The 15,765-nt window shown below is 41.8% G+C and overlaps 1 protein-coding gene across 1 annotated transcript in view; it reads right to left on the bottom strand.

The window, feature by feature from the left end:
* LOC126259570 (nephrin-like) overlaps positions 1-15,765 on the bottom strand; it is a 1,073,586-nt gene that overhangs the window by 653,311 nt on the left and 404,510 nt on the right. The window lies entirely within an intron of this gene.

Genomic DNA, 15,765 nt, shown 5'->3' with positions numbered 1-15,765 from the left:
TCACAGCATCTTGTTCCTGTCGGTTAAACTGCGCGTCTGTAGCACGTCATCTTCGTGGTGTAGCAATTTTAATGGCCAGTAATGTAGCAACTGCACTGACCACTGGGTATGATAGGAGGGGTGTTATGGTAGTCCGTGCTAATGCGGTGACGACGGTGCCCGGATGGTTCAGTATTCATACCATCTGCTTAGTAAACACGAGGCCCGAGATACCTTTGCCCCCCTCCCTCCCCCCCCTCCGGCACCCTTAACTCACGAATCCTGGTCTGCCACAAATTTTCAAATTTATTGATCTGGATCAATGACCGTTCGCAACCAAGGTCTGTAATTCCTTTGTGTCTTATATATGTATATAATGGGTAAAGGTAACATAAACTTTTCAGTAAATATCGATCTACGTGAGAGCCATTTCCGAGATAGCTTCGAGTGTGTAGTTACCAACCGACCCTGAATTCATATGAAATGTTGTCCTATTATTTAAAACGAATATGAAATGTAAACTTTTCTGTTAAGTCCTCATCTAATTGTACTCAAATTCCTCTTAAGGCTTTTGGGAGGGACGTGTTGTGTCCCATTTTGCTATTGATGTAAATCGACTTCTGACGTGCCAATATGGTCCAAGATTAATAGGTCGAATAAGTGCAGACAGGTGCGAAAACTATTTGCACAACGGCTTAACATCTCATGCATCCAAGATGCTGACAAAAATAACATGCAAAAGAATGGAAAAGAAAACTGAAGATCATTCAGATGGCGCACACGTTGGCTTCACAAAGTTATCATGTAGTATGGTAACGGAAGCAATGCCGAAGAAAAATCAAGACCCGTTCATAGAATCCGACGATAAAGAAAAACCGTTGGACAGTTAAAAATGGTGCAAGATGTACGTAATTCTGAGAAAAATAGGAGTTATCTGTGGGGATAGACGGCCAATGAGCTACAATATGTATAAGAACCAAAAGGTAATAACGAGATTGGAAGAATAAGTATGAAGTGCTCGTAATTTGGGTGTAGGACGAGGATGCAGTCTGTCGCCACGACTGTTCAATTTGCACATCGAAGAAGCAATAATGGAAACAAGAAAAAGTCCAGAGGTTGGAATTAAAATTAAGGGTGAAAGGATACCAGTTTTCAGATTCGGTGGTGACATCGCTATCTTCAGTGAAAGTTAAGACGAATTACAGGATCTGTTGAATGGAACGACCAGTCTAATGAATGCAGAATATGAGCTGAGAGCAAATAGAAGAAAGACGAAAGTAATCAGATGTAGCAGAAATGATAACAGCGAGAAACGTAACACCACAATTGATATTTACGAAGTAGACAAAGCTAAGCAATTATTCTACGTAGGAAGCAAAATAACCCACGATGGACGAAGCTAGGAGGACATTAAAGCAGGTTAGCAAAGATACCGAGGGTATTACTGGCCAAGAGAAGTTTATGGTAGGTCTTAATTCGAGAAGGAAATTTCTGAGATTGTACGTCCAGAGCGCACCATTATATGGGAGCGAACCATGGCCAGGAGGAGTACCGGAGAGGAAGAGAATCGCAGCGTTTGAGATGAGGTGGTACTCAAGAATTTTGAAAATCTTGTGAAATGATAAGATAAAGAACGAGGAGATTCTCAGGAGAATCGGCGAAGAAAGGTACATTTGAAACATACTGACAAGAAGAAGGAGCAGGATGGTAGGACACGTATTATGACAGCAGGGAATAACTTCCATGTTACTAAAGGGAGCTGTAGAGATTAAAAGTGGTAGAAGACAGAGACCTGAAGACAACCAATAAACAATTAAGGATGTACGTTGCAAGTGATAATCTTGGATGAAGAGGTCAGCGCGGGGAGGAATTCCTGAATTCCTGGCGAGCAGGATCAGTCAAAAGACTGATGATTTCTGCTTTCCAAAAAAAAAAAAAAAAAAAAAAAAAAAAAAAGGAAACCCTTATACTTTGGGTTCGGAGGTCATCTGACGTCATTCTTCTAGGGTTTTCTCTCTGCGACGTGTGGTGTCACCGCCAGACACCACACTTGCTAGGTGGTAACCTTTAAATCGCCCGCAGTCCGGTAGTATACATCGGACCCGCGTGTCGCCACTATCAGTGATTGCAGACCGAGCGCCGCCACACGGCAGGTCCAGAGAGACTTCCTAGCACTCGCCCCAGTTGTACAGCCGACTTTGCTAGCGATGGTTCACTGCCTACTTACGTTCTCATTTGCCGAGACGACCTAGCAAGGCGCCATATTCAGTTACTATTGATATTGTGAATCATGTACCGTCAAGAGCGACGTTCATCATTAATGGATTTAAGTTCAGTATTCCACCAGCTACGTCCGTTTTTTCTAAATTATAATTTCCTTGTCCTGTTCCAGACCTCACGCCAGCCTGCGTGAGCTAAAACGCGTGCATTTCGGCCTCCTCTAGTAACACGTTTTTGGCTCTCCTGCCAACCACAACAGAAGTGATATGTACAGCACTTCAGTTCTTGCCCTTTAAGAAGTGGACCAGCGAATTGTACGGTCTCATCAGAACTTACGAGATTATCGGAGATAGTATGAAAGAATACATAACTCAACGGAGAGACTAGTGCAGTATTGGATCCAAATGGGAGGAAAAATGCATTATAATACTTAACCCATTGAAGCTGTATTGTATTTCTTGGAAGATAAGCAACGGCAGAAATTTCAGTTCGTTGGGGATTTCTTCGAAAGGTATACAGTTTAAATAAATCTATACAAAATAGGACAATACTTCATTCTGAGGACAGTGACAGATAGTAACCACACAATGGTAGTTGTTTCGTGAAAGGCTTTTGCAGACTTCAGTTTACTTGAATGGTTTTTCTTCTGTTATTGTACACTCTAGAGCGTTTCAGTTTCCGTTTATTAACTGTGATATACCCTGTACAAGGTCACTTCAACAACCGTTTGCCTAATGCAGATGAACCAACAAACACGAGGTAAATGTCAAGCTGAAGGAACACCATTTTAAATCAAGGCAATTCTATAAGTGAGACTGGTCCTTCTCGGTAGACCGCTGAAGCGACAATGCGTTATTGAAGTCTGTCTCAATACACGTATTTCACTAATAACATTCAACAGCTATCTTTAAAAAGATAGGGGTGATATTCCAAATAGAAACGATCAGTAGAGTGAACTAACAAAAGTGGTCTAGATTGTGCTTTCAAATAGCAGTAACGAAGAAAAGTGATATATATTCGGAAGGAAGGACGTATCACCTAATGTATGATTGTGAACTGAAAACCGTAAATGTGTGATAAGAAAGCGGAAACATGACACCATCGGGCTGTAAAATCATAAGCAAACACTTGAAAATCTACTGGACATTCATTATGCCAATTTCTTCCAGATGCACATATACCATGCAACATCTGTAATAGATTTCTATGTAGTGAAGCTCCATATCCTGTTAAAATTCGTAACGTTGTGACTAGAAAACATTTCAGCTGTTTTAGTCGACATAATGGAAAACAAAAGAGTAGAAATGTAAGATATTTAAGAGCTGTGAATATTAACTGTGGTTCTGAACACACCGCTGTGCTTGATGTGCTCTAATTTTACATAAAAAGCACTGCTAAACGTGTGTCCCTGCAGCTGCCTTCTGATTTAAAATGTCTTATTCAGATGTCTAAAAACCTCTAGTAGCCAGCTGAACATGAAAGTCAGGCCTTCCTTTTCAGGTAGAACAAGTGGAGTCTAATACTGTCGACCGGAAAAGAACTGAGTATGAAACGAGATAGTTAGTTAGATCGTTCAGTAGATCGTTTGAACGATTCTTTTATGGAAATAATGTGGAACGAGAAGGTTTAGATGTTATATATTCACACATTATTGTAATCCTACTCATGTGACTACACTTACACAGATTCTTTTATATTGGTTACCAGTTTTTAAGTAGAAATTCGTCAATGCAGTAGACGTAATTATCCAGGAGAAATGATTTTAAGTTATATCTAGAATTTCCTTGCTACTTGTCAAAAGTTTTATGTATTTGCTGCATATTGAATTCCTTTCTCAACAACTGATGGCTTTCATTACAGATAATTAAGGTCATTTTTCCCTACGTATGAACATCAATGTTCTCCTCAAATTGTGATGGATTATTTATAACGAATGTTCAAATGGTTCAAATGGCTCTGAGCACTATGGGACTCAACTGCTGACGTCATTAGTCCCCTAGAACTTAGAACTAGTTAAACCTAACTAACCTAAGGACATCACACACATCCATGCCCGAGGCAGGATTCGAACCTGCGACCGTAGCGGTCTCGCGGTTCCAGACTGCAGCGCCAGAACCGCACGGCCACTTCGGCCGGCTATAACGAATGTCATTAATGAATATACACTATGTGATCAAAAGTATCCAGACACTCACAAAAACATACGTTTCTCATATTAGGTGCATTCTGCTGCTAACTACTGCCAGGTACTCCATATCAGCGACTTCAGTAATCATTAATCGTGAGAGAGCAGAATGGGGCGCTTTAAGGACTTGGAACGTGGTCAGGTGTTTGGGTGTCAGATGTGTCATACGTCTGTACGCGAGATTTCCACACTCCTAAACATCTCTAGGTCCACTGTTTCCGACGTGATAGGGAAGAGGAAACACGAAGGGACATGTACAGCACAAAAACGTACAAGGTGACTTAGTCTGTTGACTGTCAGAGGCCGCTAGCATTTGAAGAGGGGTCGTAATGTGTAACAATCTGATATCCATCCAAACCATCACACAGGAATTCCAAACTGCATCAGGATCCACTGCAAGTACTATGACCGTTAGGCGGGAGGTGAGAAAACATGGATTTCACGGTCGAGCGGCTGTTCATAAGCCACAAATCATGCCGGTAAATGCCAAACGACGCCTCGCTTGGTGTAAGGAGCGTAAACATTGGACGACTGAACAGTGGAAAACCGTTGTGTGGAGTGGCGAATCACGGTATACAGTGTGGCGATCCGATGGCAGGGTGTGGGTACGGCGAACGCCCAGTGAACGTCATCTGCCAGCTTGTGCAGTGCCAACAGTAAAATTCGGAGACGGTGGTAATATGATGTGGTCGTATCTTTCATGGAATTGTTTTGAGTGTCACTGTCACAGCACAGCAATACACTGAAGTTTTAAGCAGCTTCTTCTACCCACTGTTGAAGAGCAATTAGGGGATGGCGACTGAATCTTTCAATACGATCGACCACCTGTTCATAACACATGGCCTGTGGCGGAGTGGTTACACGACATTGACATCCCAGTAATGGACTGGCCTACTCAGAGTCCTGACCTGAATCCTATAGAACACCTTTGGGATGTTTTGGAACGTTAATTACCGTGCCAGGCCTCACCGACCGACATCGATACCTCTACTCAGTGCAGCACTCATTGAAGAATGGCCTACCATACCCCAAGAAACCTTCCAGAACCTGATTGAACGTATACCTGCGAGAGTGGATGCTATCATCAAGGCCAAGGGCGGGACAACACCATATTGAATTCCAGCATTGACGATGGAGGACGCCACGAACTTGTAAATCATTTTCAGTCAGGTGTCCGGATACTTTTGATTACATAGTGTATGTAGTGTGTTAGCGCATTTAAAATGCGTAGTTCCTTTACTAGGTACTACTGCTTATTTTTTGGCACTAAATACTTTCCTTCTAAGTGTTGAATTACCCCCAAAAATTATTCCACAAGACAGTATTGAGCGGAAATATACAAAATATGTCGGGTCAATTCGTTTCTTTCCAAGATTAGCCATTACACGAAGAGCAAAGGTAGCTGAAGTTGATTGTTCGAGAAGCTCAGTAATGCACTTCTTTCATTTCAACTTCTCATGAAGATGTACACCTATGACATACTTCTTTTTGGTATGGCGTGTGGCTATTCAAAAAAGCATTGGTCTTCATGAAGTACCCGAAGAAGTGAAAGAGGGGGAAGGTTCGAGGGTTTTGCACACTCCCTACTTTTTTTCCCCAACGAGAATTGAGGCGTACTACAAATAACGTGGATAATCTGCAAAACACTATGAAGTGCATGGTGGGAAGTTCTGGTTTATGTTCATTGTCCATTAATATTGTAGATAACTCGATTCATGAAAAGAACTTGGGAAGCATGATTGCTTGTACGTCTCTATATTAGCTGTTATTTTCCTAATTTAACGTGCCCAGTTTCTACGGAATTTTATGCATTAAAACTAAGGAATCGTTTTAGCCTCTTTCTGAAGGGCGGTTCTTGATGATTCCTGTTCTACATCTACATACATGGTCCGAAAGCTGACGTTCGTGCTAAGTGGATGGTACCCTGTACGTCTACTGGTGGTTTCCTCTCGTGTTCCACTAGCAGATACAGCGAGGGAAAAACGCCTGTCTATATACCTCTGTAGGAGCCCTGATTTCTCTTTCTTAACTTAGTGATTCTTATGTGAAATGTACGTTGGCTGCAGCTGTATCGTTCTGTTTTCTAGATTTTCTCCACAGTGTCCCTCCAGGGAATTTTAGTTCCTGAAGGATCGCCGTTATACGCGCGTGTTGTTTGAACCTACCGGTAACAAATCTAGCAGCCCATCTCTGAATTGCTTCGAAGTCTTCCTTCAATCTGAATTGATACGGATCCCAGACACTGGAGAAGTACTCAAGAATGGGTCGCACTAGTGTCCTACATGCGGTCTCGTATGTAGATTAATCACACTTTCCTAAAAGTCTCCCAAAATGCCGAAGTCGACCATTCACCTATCGTACTACAATCCCTACATACTCATTCCATTTCATATCGCTTTGCAACTTTAATCTCAGATATTTAATCCATGTGACTGCATTAAGCAGCACACTACTAATCCTGTATTCGAGCGCTAAGGGTTTGTTTTCCGTACTCACTTGCATCGTCTTACTGTTGGTTAGCGCTACATGTGCGGTATCTGTGTTTGACTGTCTTTCATTTAAGACTTCTCAAGGTCTGCAACGCTCTCACACCAGTCAAAGAAGCTTGTGATAATTCCCTCAATCCCTATTCGTGTACGTCCCTTGTTGCCAGTGGCACCAAACTGATATTAGTGTCGTCTATCTGAACTATGCACAAGTATGTGCTGTATAACGCTTTTGCATGAAATGTCTCTTATACACAAAAGTGCGCGAGTAGCTGGCCAACCAATTATTGACTTATTCATCCACTCATTCAGTTTGATTAGATACCAAATAGATGGAAACGTTCATTTGTACGACACAGTTAAGGCATACATTAACAAAACACAAGTAAATCACGGAAAGTTACTCTCTATGCTGTATTAACAAAGAACCATGAGCGTACTGTTCAGTGGTAATCGTGCTTGTGTGAGATAAATTTAACCATGTAAATTTGAAATACGGCTGCTACTTAGGAAAAAGAAGCTGTCGCACCATCTGTAGAAAACAGCAGCTATTCCGTACTGAGATCAGAAAAGTATTTTTCAAAGATAATATTTCATTACGTCTACAAATATTGTGAACCGTATTTGCGTACATTACCTTACTGCGCGACATGAAACTTCCACCGAACACTGCTACTTGCCATGGGGGCTAACACAACTTCCAATCCCTGAATTTAGATGTTCGAAAAATTCGTAATGAAATGCGTCAGGCTACAGCCAGTCTGTCCGCTTCATGTTTGTTGAAAGTACTAGCTACTGAATCGAGAGATAGAGAGACCTTTTTTCTTCTCGTGTTAATACAATGTGGATTTTCATTGGCAAATGAGTCTCACACAGTGATGACTGCAGAGGACACAATTTCCCTCGAGCAAAATATATTCCACTAATTGTACATTGGTTTGCACATGGGGCTAACTAGTGTTTTTCTAGGTGTCCATGCAGCAGTCGGCCGGCTGCTGGCAGCAGAGCTATCAAGGAGTGGAAAGTATGGAGACAGGAGTCTACCTGACCTGGATCCTCTGACAAGCGAGTCGCCAATAGGATGGATGGTCTTCATAATTTCGCAGGGCAGAGTCCGTAGCAGAGAAATCGCGTTCTCTTTGGCTCACTTGGAATAGAACCGTATCGGCAATCGCCCCGGCCCAGCAAATCGCAAGGACGTTTCTGGATATTTTCGGCATGTAACGCCGGAAATGCATATCCTCCTATTTCCATCTGTTGTACTGTAAGTTTTTTCCTTAATTTGTTGCCTGAATATATGACATTTCTGTGTCTTTACTTATTGTAATTGTTTTACTATTTGTACATATATATTTATGCCTTTATGTCGATGTATAATTGGTTTGTTTCGTAAATATTATTTGTATTTTTACGCTGGGTCTTGCCTAGGGAAAACTGCTATCGAACGATTACATCGATAGGTCATGTGAAGAATCAAAGTGTGTAGGATCTTTGGTAGTGTTAACTCTGCCGCGTGGAGCGCGGGCAGAGCAGTTGGAGTCTGGCTGGAGTAGCGAGTGGAGCAGGTGTGTGGTGTGACGCTCTCGCGAGTTGCCGCGCTTTCGGGGTTTAGTAGCATGTAATTGCGCTCGACTTGCGATGATAGTTTCTGACATGGTGTCGCGGACGGGAAGCATTTGCTGGCGCACATCAAGAGCCCGTTTCGTCTGGTGACCGTGTTGAGAAGAAGGCGCGCCAACATCCAGCTTCTGCAACAGCGACGGCCGACAATGAGTGACTGTCGCCACCTCCTTGATCGACGGCTTCAAACCTTCAATCAACTAACAAGGAAGACTAAAAGCACGTAAAGTTTCAGAACTGTATGGCAGACCTCAGCTTTTCAAATTGTTCCATTTGCCTCGCAAAATTACAGCAACTTAGCATGAACCTTTGTTGCTCATTGTCCCAATTGCATTGCCAAGCAGGGTCCCTTTCCTTTTCCGAAATGAACCCGAGTGTCGTTGAAATTCAGACGCCAGCATTAAAGTACTATCATTGCATTTCATTACTTTAGTTTCAAAGTGCAGTTAAAGCATAGCTGGCTACAATAGTAGATTACACAAGCACAAATTAAGAGTGCGAGTTTTGTTAGCATATTTTAGCTTACCTGTGACTGCAGCTCAGCTTGGTACGTACTAAATTTTACTATTGTTAATTATTCAGAATCATTTAATTCAAGTTCAAAGTTAAATCTCTTGTTTCTAAATTGCGTAGAGTCAAGTTGCTTTTGAAATGATTGTTGAGGTAGTCAAAGGCTAACCGTATTCTGCTGGATTTCGATGTGCTTCAGAAAGTAAGCTCACTATTAACTTCAGTCACTAAATTAACTTTCGATTTTCCGGATTTATTAATTCTTTTGCTAAATTAAGTCAGAGTGTAGCGAAATTTATTACTTCTGACAAACTTTCAGTTTTCACACTACACGTGTGAACCTTCAGTTGCCACGCTTCTAGTGCTAATTATATGTGTAATAACCTTTCTTTTTCAGTTACTATAGTAATTGTCCTTAGGACAGGCGACCGTAATTTCCCCCAAATCTCAAATATCTAATTACCGCTAGTTAATTGTTGACGTAACGGCCGCACATTTACTTTCTTTATTAACTTTACCCCTTTTCAAAATTAATTTCCACCAGTTTCATTTGCATTTTTCCTTTCATTTAGATGTAACCCTTTCCTCCCTCTTTACCGACAGATTAACTTCGGTGACGATTGCTTTTCCAAAATTCCCATTAGGTACACGCGGTTTAATTTTTCACTGTCATTAAGGTCGATAAGTGAGGGGGAGGTTACACGTGGCGACCTGGTGACAGGACAATCTTCAAATTTGAGGTTGTTCTGGACACGAATTTTGCATTGTGCAAATCTCGTAACAAAGTACTGGTTACGAAATGGTCGATACGTCAGCGAGAATATTAGTCTGAGGAATCCTAATTAGATTTGAGATTTGTTATTTATATTGAAAATTATTAAAATGAGTGAAGGCAACAATTACCAAAATTTGGTAGACTTGGGTACGGAACAATCGGTCGAACAGTGGGAAACACGCACCGCGGTACCCATTGTTCAGGGGCAGGCGGCTAGCATGAAAGACGCGACCGCCGAGACGCAACAAAGAGCAGAAATGGAATTCCAAACATTAGAAAATGTTTCGGAATCGGAAGTGAAAATCAAATCTTAACCCCTTGATGACGTATACGGGGGGACAATTAAAGAGGAAGCCGCTACGGAAGTAAAACCGGTAGTTTCCGGGAATTTAACTGATCTATTGAATGTTTTGATTAACGACATCAAGGCTCAGTCTAGCAAGATAGAAACTCAATCGGCAGAAATTAAAGCTCAGTCTGAAAAAATTGACAGGAAGCTAGACAATCAGAACAAAGCTATTAATGTTGTTAACAACAATGTTGGAGTTGTTAACACAAAAGTTGATAAAATCAAAGAAGATATTGTTGTGATTAATACCGAAATCGGTAATCTTAAACAGGAAATGATAGGCGTTCAGGCGGAAATTGCGAGCATAAATACGCGTTTTAATTCCGAAATTAGCAGAATCGAGAAAAGTGTAGGAGACGCAGTTGCTCCGATCATCGAGAATAAGGTGACGGAACAAATTCAATTAGTGAGAAAAGACGATCAACAGAAGGTGGAAACTTTAAAGGTTTTAGTATCCGAAGTAGATACCAAAGTGAGGAAGCAGGCTAATACCTGCGAAGAGAAAAAGAGGGAAGTGGAAACGCTTGCGACAACCACTTGCCAAGTGATTACGAGAGTGTCGGAATTAGAAAAGAAACTTGAAGAAAAACAGAGCTATGTGCCAATCTGTGCACATAGTTCGGAATTGTTGACGAAAGAGGAGCGGTTCGACCCCTTGAAAAAAGGCGGTATACACGCGACGGATTTCATTAAAAACTGTGAAAGAGTTTTACCCAGATCATGGACTAATGAGAGAAAAATTAATGCGGTTATTGATGTGTTGGCTGGTGATGCCAAGCGTTGGGGCTTAAACCTCAACATTACGAACCTGACCTTTGACGAGTTTAAAAATTTGTTTCTGGCTGAATACTGGTCAGAGCAAAAACAGTAAAGTGTCTGGCTCGAATTTGTCGTATCGAGGCCTTTCGATGCGAATTCGCGCGGCTCGATGAAGGAGTTTTGTGAGGGCTGGATCCGCAAGTTGGAATATTTGCGTGATCGCCGCACGGAATCCGAAATAGTCTGGGAACTCTACAAGAAGCTTCCAGATGATACAAAACGCTACGTAGGAAGCAATTACAGGACAATCAATCATTTCCTGGAAAGAGTTGAGGACGAGGACAATTGGCGCAATAATCGCGATACTGGTAGAGGCCGTGGTAACAACAACGGGTACCACAGCAACCACAACAATCATAACTATGGGAATAATGCATACCGCAATCTTGGCAGCAATAACAATAGTGGTTCGGGCCGTAATGACAATCGATACACTGCAAATAATAACAGGAATGACGGAAACCAGTATCATACTAGCGTGATACGGGCTTCGCAGAATAGTAATAACGCCAGAGTGTGTGATCAGCCGCCTCGGCAGCATCCGGGGAGCGTATCTGCTGGGACGAGACAGGGAAACCATTAGCCGCGCCGGTGAGGGGCCGACCGGGCGTGGAGAAATTTTGGCGGCCCAATAACAGTAGAAAACCCAGGTGTCGTCGTTATGAAAATTCCGTGTGGAATAATCAACGGCGGGAGAGTGTGCCAGTGTTAGGAGAAAGGAGTGCGCCCACAAGTAGTAAATCAGCTGTATACACGGCAGTGGGAAGTACAATCACTGTCAGTGAGAACAATTTAAGTAGTGTTCCGGAAATCGATTATAAAGTGGCAGCTGTAATACCCACAGCGGAACTGGAGATTGAGTTTAAGAATGATTCGCAAGTGTTGAGAGAAGATAAGATGTCGGATAAAACGTCCGTCATCGAGCGAGGGGATGCAGAGAGGGATGAGGTCTGGTTAAGGCAGTTCGGTCGCTTATACGACGAACTAAGAGATTATAGGGGTCTGTATGGGAGAAGCGTTTATGGGGAGCGCGGGCAGGATTTGCCGCGTCTCGTCCCGCAGGTAGATAGTGTTTGCGAAGTGATAGAAAGTTCTGGCCCTAACGGGCAGACTTTACCAGAAATAGTTGATGTTAATGGGGAGCACGAGCAAGATTCGTCGTGTTTCGTCCCGCAGGAGTTGGATGTTGAAGTAGTAACGGAAAGTTCTGGCCCTAACCGGCAGACTTTACCGAAAGTTACAGTGGTAGAAGTAGCCGACTCATCCGACGCAAAACTCCACTTTAAACATTGCGAAAGTATTGAGGAGAAAGATTACGAAAATTTTAGTGATAGCCGGACACGATTGGTAGAAAAGCATGTGGATTACAGCGTGTATGAGGTTAGAGCTGACATTATAGGGTCAGACGATAGCAGTGTGGGTTGCGCAGATCTAGCGGAAGTAATTTCAGATGCTACTGGGCACATTTCTCCAGGTAGATTGGCAGATGAGATCAATCTGATTAAAGAGGAATCAACGAAGGTGACAATTAGTGAAATGAATGCAGGGCAACACTCACTAGTTGACGAGTTAGAGGATAAGGTTTCGGTATTGGAGGCGAAGCTACAGACTAAGCCTCAGGACAAACGTGTTGAAATTAAGACTGTATGTGAACAGAGGCTGAAAAGGCCGCCAGATAAAACGGATTTAGGATCAAAGCCGGATGGTTTTTTCTGGAATGACCTGGATATAGACGAGGATTTATTGTGGGAAAATAAAGAAACAGTCGAGGACAAGTGTAGACAGATAGTAGTGTCTGTTAATATGCACGACCTACAACTAAACGTGTTAATTGACGCCGGTGCAGAATTGAGTGTTGTATCTGGGAAAATATTTGAGTTACTGAAAGACAGACCTGGCATCGTAGTTATGCCAGTAACAGGAGTGAAAATTATCGGTGCTACTGGGAAGGCCAGTAAACCGGTCACAAAACAGATTTTTGTCAACTTCGAGATGTGTGGGGCACGATTTGAACAAGAGTTTGTCGTCGTGCCAGACTTAACTGCGGAAGTAATTATCGGGTTAGATTGGCTATTAAAGTACCGTGCAGTGATTAACTGCGAAATCAAAACTTTGACATGTATGTCACTAGATAAAACAATGGTAGTTGGTTTTGACAAGGCAGGAGACGGTGTGCATAGGCAATACCAGCCAATACGCATTGTTAACTGGCCGGATGACATTGACGTAGGAATGAGTTTGAACTGCCGTAACGTGAGGAATCTCGGCATTGACAAAAGTGTAGAAAGTGAATTGGAAGAGATAATCAAATTCCCTCCACGGATTGACATTAGTATTGGTGTGAAAAAAGATCGTTTGCGAGAAGTAATTAAGCTAAAAGCCGATGCTCGCATACGTCGTCATGACGCTAAAGCGCGTTTTGCTAAGTTTGCAATCGGAGACCTAGTACTTGTAAAAGTTCATAAGAAATCGAGCGAGATAGACAATGAAATCTCTAAATTTAAGTTTGTTTGTAATGGACCATATAAAGTCATTGGTATACCTCACACAAATGCTTATTGCTTAGAGTATCCAAGCTCTGGAAAACGATTAGGTATACGGAATATAGTAGACTTGAAATTGTACCAACCTAGGATTGATTAATACCACAGAATGGGTAATTTGTACAGTATGTAATATAGAGCGTAAGATTTAAGGATGTGCCATGTTGCGATGCTTTTGCCTGACCTAGAGGTCATTAAAGAACTTGTAATTAACAAGTAATTAATTTTTGATTAGACGTTTTAACCAATTGAAAAATCCAAGCTGCTAGTTTAAGTTTTCAGCTGAGTCACAGTAGATTAAGGAATGTAAATATGCTTTTGTAACTAGCTGTCAGATTTCATGAATGTGTGTTTAACTAGTCATTGCCGATGTACTTAGACGCTGTTTTAAGTTTCAGGCTAGTACATGCGTGTGATGATGGACAGTGTTGAGTTATCCACTGTGATAGTATTAAGGGACTCCTTGAGATTACTCGGGAGTGAGTTTTCCTAAAGAATTCAGTGAAACGGACGTTCTGAAAATGCCGCTACACAGGCGAGTGAGATCAAGCGTGCCGCACAGGCGGGCGCAACAATACTGGCAAGGTGGAGCCGCTGTCGGCTCTTGGGTCGCTGTCGGCTCTTGTGCCGCTGTCGGCATTCTTTGTACTTGCGAGTACGGAAGGCGGAGTTGTTTTTCTTCCCGGACAGCTGATGTGAAAGAATTCTGCTGTCAATATTTATGTTTTTGTCGATCTACTGTATATTATTTTCTTGTTTAGCGTTAAGTGGACTCTCATGACGAGTTAACAATTATGAAAAGGTTATATAAAATGTGTATTCTATGTAATTAATAATTAATTTGCGTATTTTGATCAACCTGTTTTTATGACCATGTACTCTAATTAATTTTGCAAATAGTATTCCATTTCTTATAGTGTTACGAATTTTAATGGTTTTGGAATAGCTAAACCATTTTCTATGCTTTCTATGAATTTTAATATGTCGTCAACCTGTTTTATTTTGTGCAAGATGACAGAGTGGAATAAGATTAGGACTGTCTCCACTCAATTTTTATGGTCTAAAAAATTGATTTATGCTTAATTAGACGAATGCTAAATTTTGATGATGTTTTGAGCATATGCATTTCCGCTGTTTCTTTTTTGGGACATTTTCTGAGTCTGTTTACGTTACACGAACATCCTCAGACAATGTGGGGCACGTGTAACGCCGGAAATGCATATCCTCCTATTTCCATCTATTGCACTATAATTCTTTCCTATTTTTGTTACCTGAATATATGAAATTTCTGTGTCTTTACTTATTGTAATTGTTTTACTATTTGTACATATATATTTATGCATTTATGTCGATGTATAATTGGTTTGTTTCGTAAATATTATTTGTATTTTTACGCTGGGTCTTGCCTAGGGAAAACTGCTATCGAACGATTACATCGATAGGTCGTGTGAAGAATCAAAGTGTGTAGGATCTTTGGTAGTGTTAACTCTGCCGCGTGGAGCGCGGGCAGAGCAGTTGGAGTCTGGCTGGAGTAGCGAGTGGAGCAGGTGTGTGGTGTGACGCTCCCGCGAGTTGCCGCGCTTTCGGGGTTTAGCAGCATGTAATTGCGCTCGACTTGCGATGATAGTTTCTGACATGGTGTCGCGGACGGGAAGAATTTGCTGGCGCACATCAAGAGCCCGTTTCGTCTGGTGACCGTGTTGAGAAGAAGGCGCGCCAACATCCAGCTTCTGCAACAGCGACGGCCGACAATGAGTGACTGTCGCCACCTCCTCGATCGACGGCTTCAAACCTTCAATCAACTAACAAGGAAGACTAAAAGCACGTAAAGTTTCAGAACTGTATGGCAGACCTCAGCTTTTCAAATTGTTCCATTTGCCTCGCAAAATTACAGCAACTTAGCATGAACCTTTGTTGCTCATTGTCCCAATTGCATTGCCAAGCAGGGTCCCTTTCCTTTTCCGAAATGAACCCGAGTGTCGTTGAAATTCAGACGCCAGCATTAAAGTCCTATCATTGCATTTCATTACTTTAGTTTCAAAGTGCAGTTAAAGCATAGCTGGCTACAATAGTAGATTACACAAGCACAAATTAAGAGTGCGAGTTTTGTTAGCATATTTTAGCTTACCTGTGACTGCAGCTCAGCTTGGTACGTACTAAATTTTACTATTGTTAATTATTCAGAATCATTTAATTCAAGTTCAGAGTTAAATCTCTTGTTTCTAAATTGCGTAGAGTCAAGTTGCTTTTGAAATGATTGTTGAGGTAGTCAAAGGCTA

This window comes from Schistocerca nitens, chromosome 5 (genome assembly GCF_023898315.1).
Source record: "Schistocerca nitens isolate TAMUIC-IGC-003100 chromosome 5, iqSchNite1.1, whole genome shotgun sequence".
Lineage (NCBI taxonomy): Eukaryota > Metazoa > Arthropoda > Insecta > Orthoptera > Acrididae > Schistocerca > Schistocerca nitens.
The sequence above is the reverse complement of the archived record's forward strand: the minus strand, read 5'-3'. Positions and strand labels throughout refer to the sequence as shown.